The 13,423-nt window shown below is 49.7% G+C and overlaps 1 long non-coding RNA gene across 1 annotated transcript in view; it reads right to left on the bottom strand.

Moving 5' to 3' along the window:
* The window catches only part of LOC130679135 (uncharacterized), a 126,161-nt gene extending 121,025 nt beyond the window's left edge, over window positions 1-5,136 (bottom strand). Inside the window, exons 1-2 of the long non-coding RNA XR_008992128.1 lie at window positions 4,552-5,136; window positions 3,241-3,349 (exon numbers count right to left, since the gene is read on the bottom strand). This is a non-coding gene — a long non-coding RNA (uncharacterized LOC130679135). The remainder of the gene's footprint in view (window positions 1-3,240; window positions 3,350-4,551) is intronic.
* Window positions 5,137-13,423: the final 8,287 nt, after the last annotated feature.

Genomic DNA, 13,423 nt, shown 5'->3' with positions numbered 1-13,423 from the left:
CAGGAACCATCTCGGTCTGTCTACCACTGTCCCCAGGTCCCCACCAGGGTGGCTGCTCAATTAATTGTGTGGCTTGAGCAAATGACTGAAATGAAGACATTAGCTCCACCTCCAGGAACTGATGCTGAAGGGAAGGAGGGTCCGTGCAGCAGAGTGCTGTTAAAATAGGCCCTGAAATGCCATGAAAGCAGGAGAGGTGGTCGTAGCCACAGTCTGCAGGGTGTAGCGGGGACCACAGACCATCGGGCAGGGCAGGGATGAAAAGAATCAGAACTCAGGGAAAGTGCTGGAGAGATGCCAGGAGGAGCAGCTGGGAGGTGGCTTGAGGGAAGGAAAAGATGCGTGACAGGAAGGGTGTCATCATGGCTTTCATACAAAATGTCCAGGCCCTGAGCATGGGCCGAGCATCAGTCCACCGAGCCCACCGTGAAGCTTAGGTGTTTGTGTACCTTGTCTTCCTGAGGAGTGACCTTCCCCAGAGAGTTTCCTTTCATTCATTCATTCACTCACCGAGTATTCATTGATTTCTTGCCAAGTGCTCTTTACTGAGTACCTAGTAAGTTCTCTTCAAAGCACAGGGAAAATAGCAATGACCAAGAGAGACCGACTTTCTGCTCTCCTGAGTTGTGTATGCTAGTGGACAGAGACAGTGAGGCCCCATGGATATCATGCCTGCGGTAAGTGCCATGGAAGAAGGTAAAACTGCAGAAAGGTATAGGGAATGGTGGGGGTTGGGGCTTGGCTATGCAGGGAGGTCGCAGAAGGCCTCTCTGATAAGGTGTGCACTGTGAGGAAATGTAAGGGAACAACGTGCTAAGCAGAGGGAAGAGCAGGTGCAAAGGCTCTCGAGTGGGTGTGCGGTTGATGGATTTGGCTGGAGAGGAGAGAGCCCGGAGGAAGTAGGAGGAGATGAGATAAGAAAGGTGGTGAGATGCCTGATCACGTGGGGCCCCATCAGCCATGACAAGGGAGACTATGATGAGTGCCATTATGTGACACAGCCTTTAACAGCTCGCTCTAGCTGCCTTGTGGAGTTGAGAGCAGAGAGGGCAGGAGTGAAAGCCAGAGGCCACTGTGGGGACAACACCTCCTGGAACCAGGGTACAATGGAGGAAGAGGGCAGTCTCTGAAATCAGGCTTTTTTTTTCCTGTCTACAAGTACATTTAATTTATATAAGAAATCGGAGTCAGAACTAAAGGGGACCTTGAACCTCAGCTGGTCCAAGCACCCTCATGTGACCAGAAAGGTTTCCCCACGGCCGCGCAGGCAGCACCTGCCAAGAGCCTGGGCGCTAGCGCCCATGTCAACACCTTTCCGCCTGGGGGCTCCCCTTTGGCCTTGGCCTCTATCCCCTCCGCTGCTGTGGCTTTGGAGAAACAATTCCAGAAGGAGCTGCTGCACTTTCGAGGTTGAGGGTAAAACTAAGAACAACTTGCTTTTCATGTGTAATTTATGCATTATATACCACCTACTTCCCAAAAGGATCTGAAACAGCTTACAATAACAATCATCTTTAAACCATCTGCACAGCCACTAAAAAACATGTTTTCAGAGACTCCTTAATGGCACAAGAAAATGACACAAAACATAACTTTAAATGAAAAAGACAGGACATCACACTTTATTTACTGTAACACTGTTACATAATATAAAGATGGATAGAGGGGAGTGGGAAGAAAGTGAGGGAGAGGGAAAGGAGGGAAAGGGAGGGGAGGGAAGGGGAAGGGGAAAGGGGAGGGAAGGGGGACGGGGAGGAGGGGTAGAGAGAAAAATAAAGAAGGAAACATTAATAGTGGTTATTTCCCTGCTTAAAATCACATGGAGAGACCTTGTTGCTAAGAGCATGTTCTCCAAGATGTTGTAAATAAGACGACTGCCAAGGGTACTAGCATCTTTCTAATGTTAGCAGCTATACATTCATAGATCAAATGTATATACTGAGAAAACACCCAAACATAATGTGCTGGCTCCATTTCACCTGCCCTTCCAGATCCACTGTCCACTTGCCTCTGCCCTCTGTGTGCAGAGGAGGCTCCTTTGTCCTCTGGCTTTTGGTTGATCACAGCCAATAGGGACTCCAGTGGAACAATTAGAGGGAGGAGGAGAGATGGTGAGGGCTTTTGCTGCCCTCCCGCCAGCTCTGGACTGACTGTGTCTGCAGCTGCCAGAGAGCCTGGGGGTCGGGTTCCTTCCAGGGCCCAGCCCTCCCTGGGCCCCACTAACACTGTTTGGATTCTACTCTGCTAGTCCCTGATGTTTCCCTGTCATTCGCTGCTCCTCTTCACTCTGCCCTGAACTCTACAGCGGTCCATACCTCAATTCTCTTTAGGACCTCTTACAGTTTATTGTGCCTAAGAAGTACCTGGACAGCTTGCTACACTACAGATTCCTGCCCACTCTGCCTTCCCTACCCTGAGACTCTGATTCAGCAGGTCTGGACTGGGGTCTGAGAAGTTTCATTTCTAACAGACTCTCCCCAGGAGATGCTTATATTGCCAGTCTGGGGACACACTTTGAGTAGCAGTCCCTTGGTTTAACCCTTTGGGTGTGTCGTCTACTTCCTGAAAGTTCCCCACTAACACTTGGGGAGAGCAGTCCAGTAGAAGTTTTGGCAACGGTGGATTACTCTGTGATATTCTGCCCTCCTCAGTGGAGAGGTGGCTTGGAGGCACTTGAAACGTGGCTAGCACAATTGAGGAACTGGATTTGTGATTTCACTGAATTTTTTAATGAATAAAAATAATTAGCTCTGACTTAATAGAAGTCAGTCGGCACTTTGAACATTCTACCTAGAACTTTCCTTAACCAGATTGACAGGTTCATTAGGTACCATTTCTCTCTCCATGTTATCACAGGGATATTCTGCCAATTGTCCTGGCATTTCATTATTCAGATTCCATTTTCTTCCTACCTCCAACATCAATTCCCTCCCTAAGCTCCCCACCTATATTAATAGGCTGAAGGCATGTCAGGCCCCCACGTGCTGCCTGGTTCTGAGGCCAATGCCACATGGTTTAGGTTTCTATTAGAGAAGCACCCTACTTCTAGGTACCAATCTCTTTCTCAGTGATGTAGGGCTCAAGATTGAGTGACTTACACTGACAACCATTTTATTCTCCCTCCTAATTCTGCAGGTTGACTGGATTCACCTGGGCAATTCTTCTGCTCTGTGTGGTGTTGGCTGAGGACACAGTTATCTAGGGCTCAGTGGGACGGGACATCCAAGATGGTTTGCTCACCTGGCTAGCAGTCGGGGCAGCTGGATGCTGAGATCATCAGTCAGAGTGCCTCAATTCTTATGTATCTTCTCCATCAGGTTTGAGCTTCTCCCAGCATGGCAGCAGCGTTCTAAGAGGCAAGAAGTAGAGATTGCTCAGAAATCCCAGAACAGCATTTCTGGAGCATTCTAGTGGTGAAAGCCAGTCATAAAACAGCACAGATTTGAGGGAAACAAGTTCCACCCCTTGACATAAAGAGTGGCATCTGCATAGAGGGAAGCGATGAACTGTCAGGGCCAGCTTTGGAGACAAGCTACCATAAGCCCTCTTAACCAATGTTTCCCCACAGCAAAGAGGGACTATGTAGACCACTGCTTCTCAGACTTCAGGGTACCCACAGTCCCTTGGGGACTGTTAGAATCAGACCACGATTCATAGATTAAGTGGGTCCTAAGAGGCGCCACATCTTCCACAAGTTTCAGGTGATGGCTGATGCTGCTGGTTCACAGACTGTACTTTGAGCAGCGAGGATGTAGATCATGTAGTGGAATTATAATAGTGGATTATAAACCTGGGGTTTAAGATCAAAGACCTAAGCCCAAAACCCATCTCTGCTACTGCCTTGCTCTGGGTCCTTGAATAAATTGTCTACCACCCTGCAGCCTCAGTTTCCCTGTCTTGCCAATGGGTTTCAGCCCCAGGTAACTTCACTGTGGATTCCATTTGACTAAAGAAATGACGGTAGAATATTCTTGGGCTGAAAGGGTTATACCCAACTTTATTTCCACGGTGGCACACGTCAATCATTAAAATCCTGTTCACTCAGAGTGAGTCTGCATGCAGCAAGCCGGTCCCTGCTTCTGGGCCTCTGTCCTCAGCACTGCTACCACTTTAGCCTCTGCTCTGCTCTCCTGCAGCTTTGCAGCCATGCCACCGTGTCTCACAGAGCACTGGGAGGAGCTCTTTATATAGTCAATAACAATGTACTGCCCACACGTGCATAGTGAGCTAGCCAACCAGGGCTGGGTGAGAATTCTGGCCACAGGAACTTTCATTTTATCCACACTCCACCCTCCAGGATTCTTTCCTCTTAATCTATGTACCCTCAATCCTCTGCAATGGTCCCTGTGTGAGAAAGCTGGAGCATTGTAACCAAATTCCATAGCAACAGAGGGTACGACAATATACAAATAACAAAAATTACAACAAATTATAATAACCCTCAAGCCTGAGGAGATCCATTGCCACCAAATGGTCATCCTGGCTGTATTCAAACCAGTTCTACTCGAAGGAGTTAACCAAAGGACCATGGGTGGGCCTGACAATATCCACCTTCTCCAGCCTCTCCAGCAAAAAGTCTTGCAGACACACAGGCCGATCTTGTTGCTTAATCTCTGCCTTCTGCTTCGTCCTCAGCAGCCAGAACCGCTGCTCCGGTTTCAACTGCCACAACAGCTAAAGTCATCCAATTTCTTTCTGTCTGCTTCTGCCTTTTCAAACCAACGCACATCTGGGTCCTCGTGACCTTCATGGGGCCCTTTAAATTCTTCCTTCCAGAAGCAGACCGTATTTCCTTTTGTGCTTGAGCCTGGGGATAGAGGCAGAGTAGGAGTGCTCCACAGCCTGAGGAGGGGGCTGCGCCTCTCCTGAAAGAACCCGCTGTTGCCCAGTCCTTCTTGCTTTCCACCATCTCTCAACCAGATGAGGTCCCAACCGAGGAGGGGCCGACGCCTCCAGCACCAGCAGGGCCTCCACTCCTCCATTTCTGGGGCTGACGGCTCCACTGTATCCTTCCCTTGCCCCATGGCACCTGGCAGCCTGTGTGCTGCTGCTTCTCGGGCCGCTCCTTCTTGGGCTTCTTCCTTCACCTGCCCCACGGCACCTGGCAGCCTGCACACCCATACTGCTGCTTCTCGGGCCGCTGCTCCTTCTTGTGCTGCTTCCTCTCAGGCCAGAGCACATCGCAGTGACGTCATTTCAGTCAGCTTTCTCTTGGGGTGGACCCCAGTCCTCCACCCCTACACAGTACCACATGTCCACAGGGGACACTCAAATGTCTCCCCATCCACAGGGGCAGCTACTGAAACACTCCTTCCATTAGGGCAGCCTGTTCTCTTTCCTTGGTCACCAATGAGCCCTGCTGACTTCGTCAATTGTCTTGCCAATGGATTTCAGCCCCAGGCAAGTTCGCTATGGATTCAATGTCACCAAAGAAATTGACAGCAAAACGTTCTTGGGGTGAAAGGGCTATACCCAACTTTATTTCCAGGTGGCAGGTCAGTCACTAGAATCCCATTCACTCAGAGCGAGTCTGTGTGCAGCAAGTGGGTCTCTGCCTCTGGGCCCCTCTGTCTGCACAGCCATCCTGCACAGCCATCCTCTGGGCCTCTGTCCTCGGCGCTGCCACCACTCCAGCCTCTGTTCTGCTCTCCTGCAGCCTTGCAGCCCTGCCACTGTGTCGCCAAGAGCACTGGGCAGAGCTCTTTATATAGAGTCAATAACAACGTATTGCCCACACATGTGTAGTGAGCTAGCCAACCAGGGCCAGGTGAGAATCCTGGCCACAGGAACTTTCATTTTATCCACACTCCCATCTATTAAAATATGGTGGAACAACTGTGAGAACGAATAGGAAGATATGCAATACAGTACCATTTGAGTCTCTGAGTCTCAATGTGCACGTAAGTAGTGTGTCTTGGGGCACTTAACTTCTCCTCTCTGAGTGTTAGTTTCTTCACTTAAAATTAAAGTGGGAATGGGAATGATAGTGCCACCTGTAGGGTGGTTGTGAGCATTTGGTGAAACCTGGAATTCGCAGATGATGAGTACACGAGAGGACATGGGATAGACATAGGTTTCCCTCCCCCTTTCCTGCCCTGAGGCCCCACCAAACATTTCCCTGCAGGTTAGCATTTGTTGCTAACTGATAGGAGGAAGAACTGAGCTGCTGAGTTACATGAGGTTTGAAACTAAGCCATGGTCTGCCTCTAAAAACAGCCTCCTTCACAGAAAAGTAGGAGCTCACTTCTCCTTCTCCCCCTAGTTAGTTGGTCAGAAGCAAGAAAAATAACTGAGAGCTGTATTTGTCCTAGAGGCCCCCACAAACAGCCTCAGCCCCATGTGTGTGGAATCAGTGGCTGGCGTGATCAATGATCCCTGCTGGGAAATTCAGCTGTGGACTTCTCAAATGAGAAGAGGCATGAGGCCCTGAGTCCCAGAATGCTCCTGAGCTCGTCCCACACAGGCTGTGCCCCATAAGGGATCCTTGGATCTGTTTTGGGAATTGGACACGCCAGACCACTGAGGACAGTTCAGGTTTGTTTGTCACATACCGGAGCTTCCTTGTATTCACTGAGATCTTTGTAGGAATCAAAATGGCTCTCAAGGCTTTGGGATTATGTCAGGACGTGAACCAAAGCTGCCATGCCTGGGAATAAGGCCACAGATAACAAGAAATGATGATTAATGTTCATTTTGCACTTGCTCCATGCAACATTCTGAGATAAATGTATAAATACATATTGTCTCATCCTTACAAAAACTCTAGGAAAGAAGGGACTAGCAGTTACCAAAGGAGAGGGGTGGGGAAGGGTGGGTGGGGAGGGAGGGGGAAGGGGATTGAGGGGTGTTATGATTGGCACACATGGTGTAAGGGGGATCATGGGGAAGACAGTGTAGCACAGAGAAGGCAAATAGTGACTATGGCATCTTACTACACTGATGGGCAGTGACTGGAATGGGGTATGGAGGGGACTCGATGATATGGGAGAATGTAGTAACCATATTGTTTTTCATGTGAAACCTTCATATGAATGTATATCAATAACACCTTAATAAAAAAAAAACTCTAGGAAGACAACAGCATAATCATCCTCATTTGACAGATCAGGAAACTGAGGTACACAGAAATGAGGAGATCTACTCAAGGTCACACAGTGAAGTGTCACGACTTGGACTTGAATTCAGAACTGCCTAACAACAAAGTCTGTGGGGAAATGATTTTTGAGGGCTCATGGAATTTGGCTAGGGGAGGAGAGGGGGTAATATCTCACAGATAAAAGTAAGCTTTCTTCTCTAGTTCAGTGATTATGATGCTGACCCCTTCAAACACACACACACACACACACACACACACACACACACACACACACACACACACACACACACACACACACACACACACACACACCTTGGGAGGGGGAGTGCAGTAAGATCAAGCAGGAGTTTAGAAAACTAACTCTTGGGGTTCTGTTGACCAAGGAAGAATTGGGAGGATCATTATTCAATCTGAATGTGCTGCTCCATGCATATGAGACTCAGCCCCACCTACTTGGGTGGCCAGGTGTTCCACGCTGGATGCTGCATGCATATGAGACTTGGCCTCACCTACCTGGGTGGCCAGGTGTTCCAGGCTGGATGCTGCATGCATGAGGGAATCGGCCCCACCTACCTGGCTGGCCAGGTGTTCCACGCTGGATGCTGCATGCATATGAGACTGGGCCCCACCTACCTGGCTGGCCAGGTGTTCCAAGCTGGATGCTGCATGCATATGAGACTCGGCCCCACCTACCTGGGTGACCAGGTGTTCCAGGCTGGATGCTGCATGCATGAGAGAGTCGGCCCCACCTACCTGGCTGGCCAGGTGTTCCAAGCTGGATGCTGCATGCATATGAGACTTGGCCCCACCTACCTGGGTGTCCAGGTGTTCCAGGCTGGATGCTGCATGCATGAGGGACTCGGCCCCACCTACCTGGGTGGCCAGGTGTTCCAGGCAGGATGCTGCATGCATACGAGACTCAGCCCCACCTACCTGGCTGGCCAGGTGTTCCAGGCAGGATGCTCCATGCATGAAGGACTTGGCCCCACCTACCTGGGTGGTCAGGTGTTCCATGCTAGATGCTGCATGCATGGGAGACTCGGCCCCACCTACCTGGGTGGCCAGGTGTTCCAGGCTGGATGCTGCATGCATGAGGGACTCGGCCCCACTTACCTGGCTGGCCAGGTGTTCCAAGCTGGATGCTGCATGCATATGAGACTCGGCCCCACCTACCTGGGTGGCCAGGTATTTCAGGCTGGATGCTGCATGCATGAGAGAGTCGGCCCCACCTACCTGTGTGGTCAGGTGTTCCATGCTGGATGCTGCATGCATGAGGGACTTGGCCCCACCTACCTGGGTGGCCAGGTGTTCCACACTGGATGCTGCATGCATATGAGACTCAGCCCCACCTACCTGGGTGTCCAGGTGTTCCAGGCTGGATGCTGCATGCATGAGGGACGCAGCCCCACCTACCTGGCTGCCCAGGTGTTCCAGGCAGGATGCTCCATGCATGAAGGACTTGGACCCACCTACCTGAGTGGTCAGGTGTTCCATGCTGGATGCTGCATGCATGGGAGACTCGGCCCCACCTACCTGGGTGGCCAGGTGTTCCAGGCTGGATGCTGCATGCATGAGGGACTCGGCCCCACCTACCTGGGTGGCCAGGTGTTCCAAGCTTGATGCTGCATGCATATGAGACTCGGCCCCACCTACCTGGGTAGCCAGGTGTTCCAAGCTGGATGCTGCATGCATATGAGACTCGGCCCCACCTACCTGGCTGGCCAGGTGTTCCAGGCTGGATGCTGCATGCATGAGGGACTCGGCCCCACCTTCCTGGGTGGCCAGGTGTTCCAGGCAGGATGCTCCATGCATGAAGGACTTGGCCCCACCTACCTGGGTGGCCAGGTGTTCCAGGCAGGATGCTCCATGCATGAAGGACTAGGCCCCACCTACCTGGCTGGCCAGATGTTCCAGGCTAAATGCTGCATGCATGAGAGACTCGGCCCCACCTACCTGGGTTGCCAGGTGTTCCAGCCTGGATGCTGCATGCATATGAGTCTCGGCCCCACCTACCTGGGTAGCCAGGTGTTCCAAGCTGGATGCTGCATGCATATGAGACTCGGCCCCACCTACCTGGCTGGCCAGGTGTTCCAGGCTGGATGCTGCATGCATGAGGGACTCGGCCCCACCTACCTGGGTGGCCAGGTGTTCCAGGCAGGATGCTCCATGCATGAAGGACTTGGCCCCACCTACCTGGGTGGCCAGGTGTTCCAGGCAGGATGCTCCATGCATGAAGGACTAGGCCCCACCTACCTGGCTGGCCAGATGTTCCAGGCTAAATGTTGCATGCATGAGCGACTCGGCCCCACCTACCTGGGTTGCCAGGTGTTCCAGGCTGGATGCTGCATGCATATGAGACTCGGCCCCACCTATCTGGGTGTCCAGGTGTTCCAGGATGGATGCTGCATGCATGAGGGACTCGGCCCCACCTAACTGGGTAGCCAGGTGTTCCAGGCTGGATAATCCATGCATATGAGACTCAGCCCCACCTACCTGGCTGGCCAGGTGTTTCAAGCTGGATGTTGCATGCACATGAGACTTGGCACTGTGCTGCACCACCTTTCCTCTTGTGCAGACCTCCTCTGCCTGGCTGGCCTGTGTCTTCCTCGAGGCCCCTGACCTTATCATGTTCTGCTTCAAGCCCCATGCATTGCTGGCCATGGTCCCTGAGATGAGATTCTCCTCTGTGGTCACTCTGTCTCCACTCATGTCCTCCTCCAGCCTACGCTTAGGAGTGATCTCTGAAAATGCAAGTTAAATGATGTCACTTCCAGCTTAAAAATCACCCAGGGACTCTGTCTTTTGGGTCAGAGCATACACAGTCCTTCCTAAACTCATCTGCCGCCACTCCCTTACCTGATCTGGCTCTCCAGTCACACCCAGTTAATCACCTGCAGCAATCACTAGCCAGCTGTCAGTCCTCCACTTTGACTCATGCTGTTTCCATGCCTGGAATATCCTTTCCTCAACTTACTAACCTAGCAGATGGCCTTGTGCAAGGCATCTCACCTCTCTGACCAATCATTACAATGAGGTTAATAATAATGCCTCCCTCACAAGTGGTTGGGTGACTAAGGAAGACAAGATATGCAAAATGCCCGGTACAGGACCTGGCGGCCATTAGTTACCCCACCTGGCTAAGGTGGGAAGGGGGTCTAATCTGTGGCCCAGAATCCTCCTTGCCAGTATCACCTTAGTCAATTTTACACCTTCCCAGGGAAGCTTCCAGCACTATCCTGTCCTCTACCCAAGGCTTTCCCCTGGCCAGAAAACCTAACTGAATGATTTACAGGGAATGAATAAGAAGGCTTTTGTCTCTTTTGTGGCCAAGAGAGAAAAGAGAGGGAGGACAGACAGCCCAAGGAAGAGATGACTATGGAATGGTCATGGGAGCTGTAGAAATACAGACTCAGTCCTGGGGATGGGGGACATGCAGATCGATCACTTCTCTTTCTCTTAGAGAAAGGCCTGAAGTGTGAGCACAGTCTCATTCAAGGCCACACAGCGGTGTCTGGGCAGACCACTACCATTTGTCGCCCTTTGGGAAAAGCATGAGCAGAAGAGAAAAAAATATGAGGAAAGTATTTTACCCTAAAAGCCCTAGTCTTCAGGATGAATTGCCTGCCATAGCTAGAGCTGCAGGGAGGATTCAAGCAGTTACTTGCCCAAGATTCTCATAAACTGTCCACTTTGACAGTCGGATGCTAAACTGAACTTGAGGGATAAGAGGAAGAGGCATAAACATTAAATATATAATCTTTTTTTCAAGTGTGTCCCTTCATTTCCTGACTGTTTCTTCTCCAAAGAGAATCATTTTCTCTTTGCCTTCTCTTTTTCTTTTTCATTTGACATTGCACGGAGGAGTCAGAGATCATCGGTCTGATTTCTGATTCACCACACTGACAATGGAGCTCTGGAAGAAACAGTTCACAGAGCAGAAGGTGTAGGAGTCAGCAGTCTGCATTCATCCCTGCTCCATCCCTTCCCAGTGATATGTCTTCAGGTGAATTGCTTAACTTCTCCAAGCCATAGTTGCTCATCTGTAAAATGGGTATATATAATCATGCCTACCACTCAGAACTGTTGCAAAACTTAAATGGAGGTATTCATGTAAAAGGCAGTATGTAGCAGGTACTCAACAAATGGCTGTTGTTTTCTTTTTATTGTTATTATACTTGAATATATTTAAAATACCTCAGTAGCCACCAGTGGATCCTATGACCCCCCATTGGTGCCTTACCATTCTTATTTCCCTCTTCTGCTTTGCTTTTCTACACAGTCCTTATCAGCACATGATATATAATACATATGTCCTTATTTGTGCTGATCTTCTTTCCTCATGGGGAATGTAAGCTCCTTGAGGGCAAAGACCTTGCTCTTCCTTTCATGGCCAAAATTCCAGCACACATCAAATGCTTGGCACATAGTAGATGCTCAATAAATATTCAGTGGATGAATGAATGAATGACTGAACCCACAACTACACTCCGATCTCTAGTTCTCACTCTAGCCACTGGAAAAGGGAGAACCACACATGATCTGCTGTACCTTCTGCAAGTTTGATGACTATCAAATAGACCAAAATAGGATGTTTTTTCTGGATATACTGTGAAATAAGCCACCCCAAGCCTAACGGAATAAAACAACAACAACTTTATTTTGCTCATGGTTTTGTGGGTCAAGAATCCTGGTGTCATAAGCCATAGCTGTCAGATGTTGTCTGGGCTGTAATCATCTGAAGGCTCACCTGGGGCTGGAGGATCCCATTCCAAGATGGCTCCCTCACATGGTGAACAGGGATGCCGCCTGTCAGCTGGCACTGTCCCAGGCACACCTCCCATAACCTTTCCATCATGGCGGTCTCAAGGTAGCTAGATGTCTTACGTGGCAGATGGCTTCCCCGAGAGCAACTACCCCCAGGTGACAAGGCTGAAGCTTTGCCTTTCAGCGACCTAACCTCCTATGTCAGAGGGTCACTTCTGCCATACTCTATTATTCAAAGCAGCCACAAGACCACCAGGAATAAGAGGAGGGGACAGAGACTCTATGTCTTGATAGGGAAGTATTAAAGAATCTGCGGCCACGATGTAAAACCTCCACAGACACGCTGTCAGTGCCTACTGGGACTAGCCAGGTGTAAGAAGTAAGTGCAGTGGGTGTGGATGAGTGACTAACAGAGTGGTGGGGACCGCAGTATCGAGGCGGTGGGGGGATGGAGCGCTTGCCGTGTCCGGAGGGACCATCCATAACTCAGACTAAGTGAAGTATGAAATCTGTAGTGGAATTTCCCCATTTCAAAAACAGTGTGAGCCAAAAAGCGCAAGTCTGAAGATCCATGGGTCTTCATTTGTTGACACTTAAGATAAATGATCTGAAGTAGTACTTTGTAATAATAGAAAAAGGAATCGGCCACTTCTTCCTTTAGACTGAGTGACCTTGAAATCACTTTTGAGTAACTTCTCCCCAAACAGGAAACAATGGGAACCAGATGAAAGACCTTTTTGGTAGAAATGGGTTGCTACTAATTCTGAAAACTGGAAAATAAACAAATAGAATGAAGTGAAACATTTGCTGACATGCCCCCCCATGATGTGCCACGCATTGTACATGCGTTATTGCATCTAATTCTCACCAACAACTTCATGGGACAGGCAGAATTACCTTCCTAGCATAGATACATAAACTGCTTCTCAGAGCTTTCGGCTCCTGTGCCCAAGTTCACAGGAAGGAGGTAGTGGAGTCTAGGTCAGCAGGACCCTGGAGCCCACACATGCAAGCCCTCCCCACCAGACCAGGCCCTTGGGAGTTACTAATGCTGCATAAATAGTGTGGTGGCCCAAACTCAGTCATACAAATATGAGATGACCGAACTGATGTGTATGTCACAGTGGGAACCTCGGGGCCTTGAAGTGGGCCAAAAGGTTCACCACTTTGTACTTTCAGCATCTCTTGGTTTGTGGTTTTGATACCATAAGGACTTCCTACAATAATAACCGAGTGTTCAGTAATAATAAATACTATTTATAGAGTACTCCCCATGTGCCATCTTCTGTTTGCATGTATGTACATATACATATATATTTTTACTTAATCCTTACAGTAGTCCATTTTACCAATGAGGAAACTGAGGGACAGAGAGGCTACTTAACTTGCCTGAGGAAACACAGTAGCACATGGAGTAGTTAGGGTTATAACCCAAGGCTGTTGGACTCAAAACTTGCTCTCTGAAAATCTAGGCTTCCTGCCTGTAAATTTTTCCTATATGCCACTTGGTCAATGAAGTTTGAATGGGCTGTGTCCATCCATCTAAGACTATCACCGAGAGAG

This window comes from Manis pentadactyla, chromosome 10 (assembly GCF_030020395.1).
Source record: "Manis pentadactyla isolate mManPen7 chromosome 10, mManPen7.hap1, whole genome shotgun sequence".
NCBI classification, from domain to species: domain Eukaryota; kingdom Metazoa; phylum Chordata; class Mammalia; order Pholidota; family Manidae; genus Manis; species Manis pentadactyla.
This window is presented reverse-complemented; position numbering and strand designations above follow the sequence as displayed.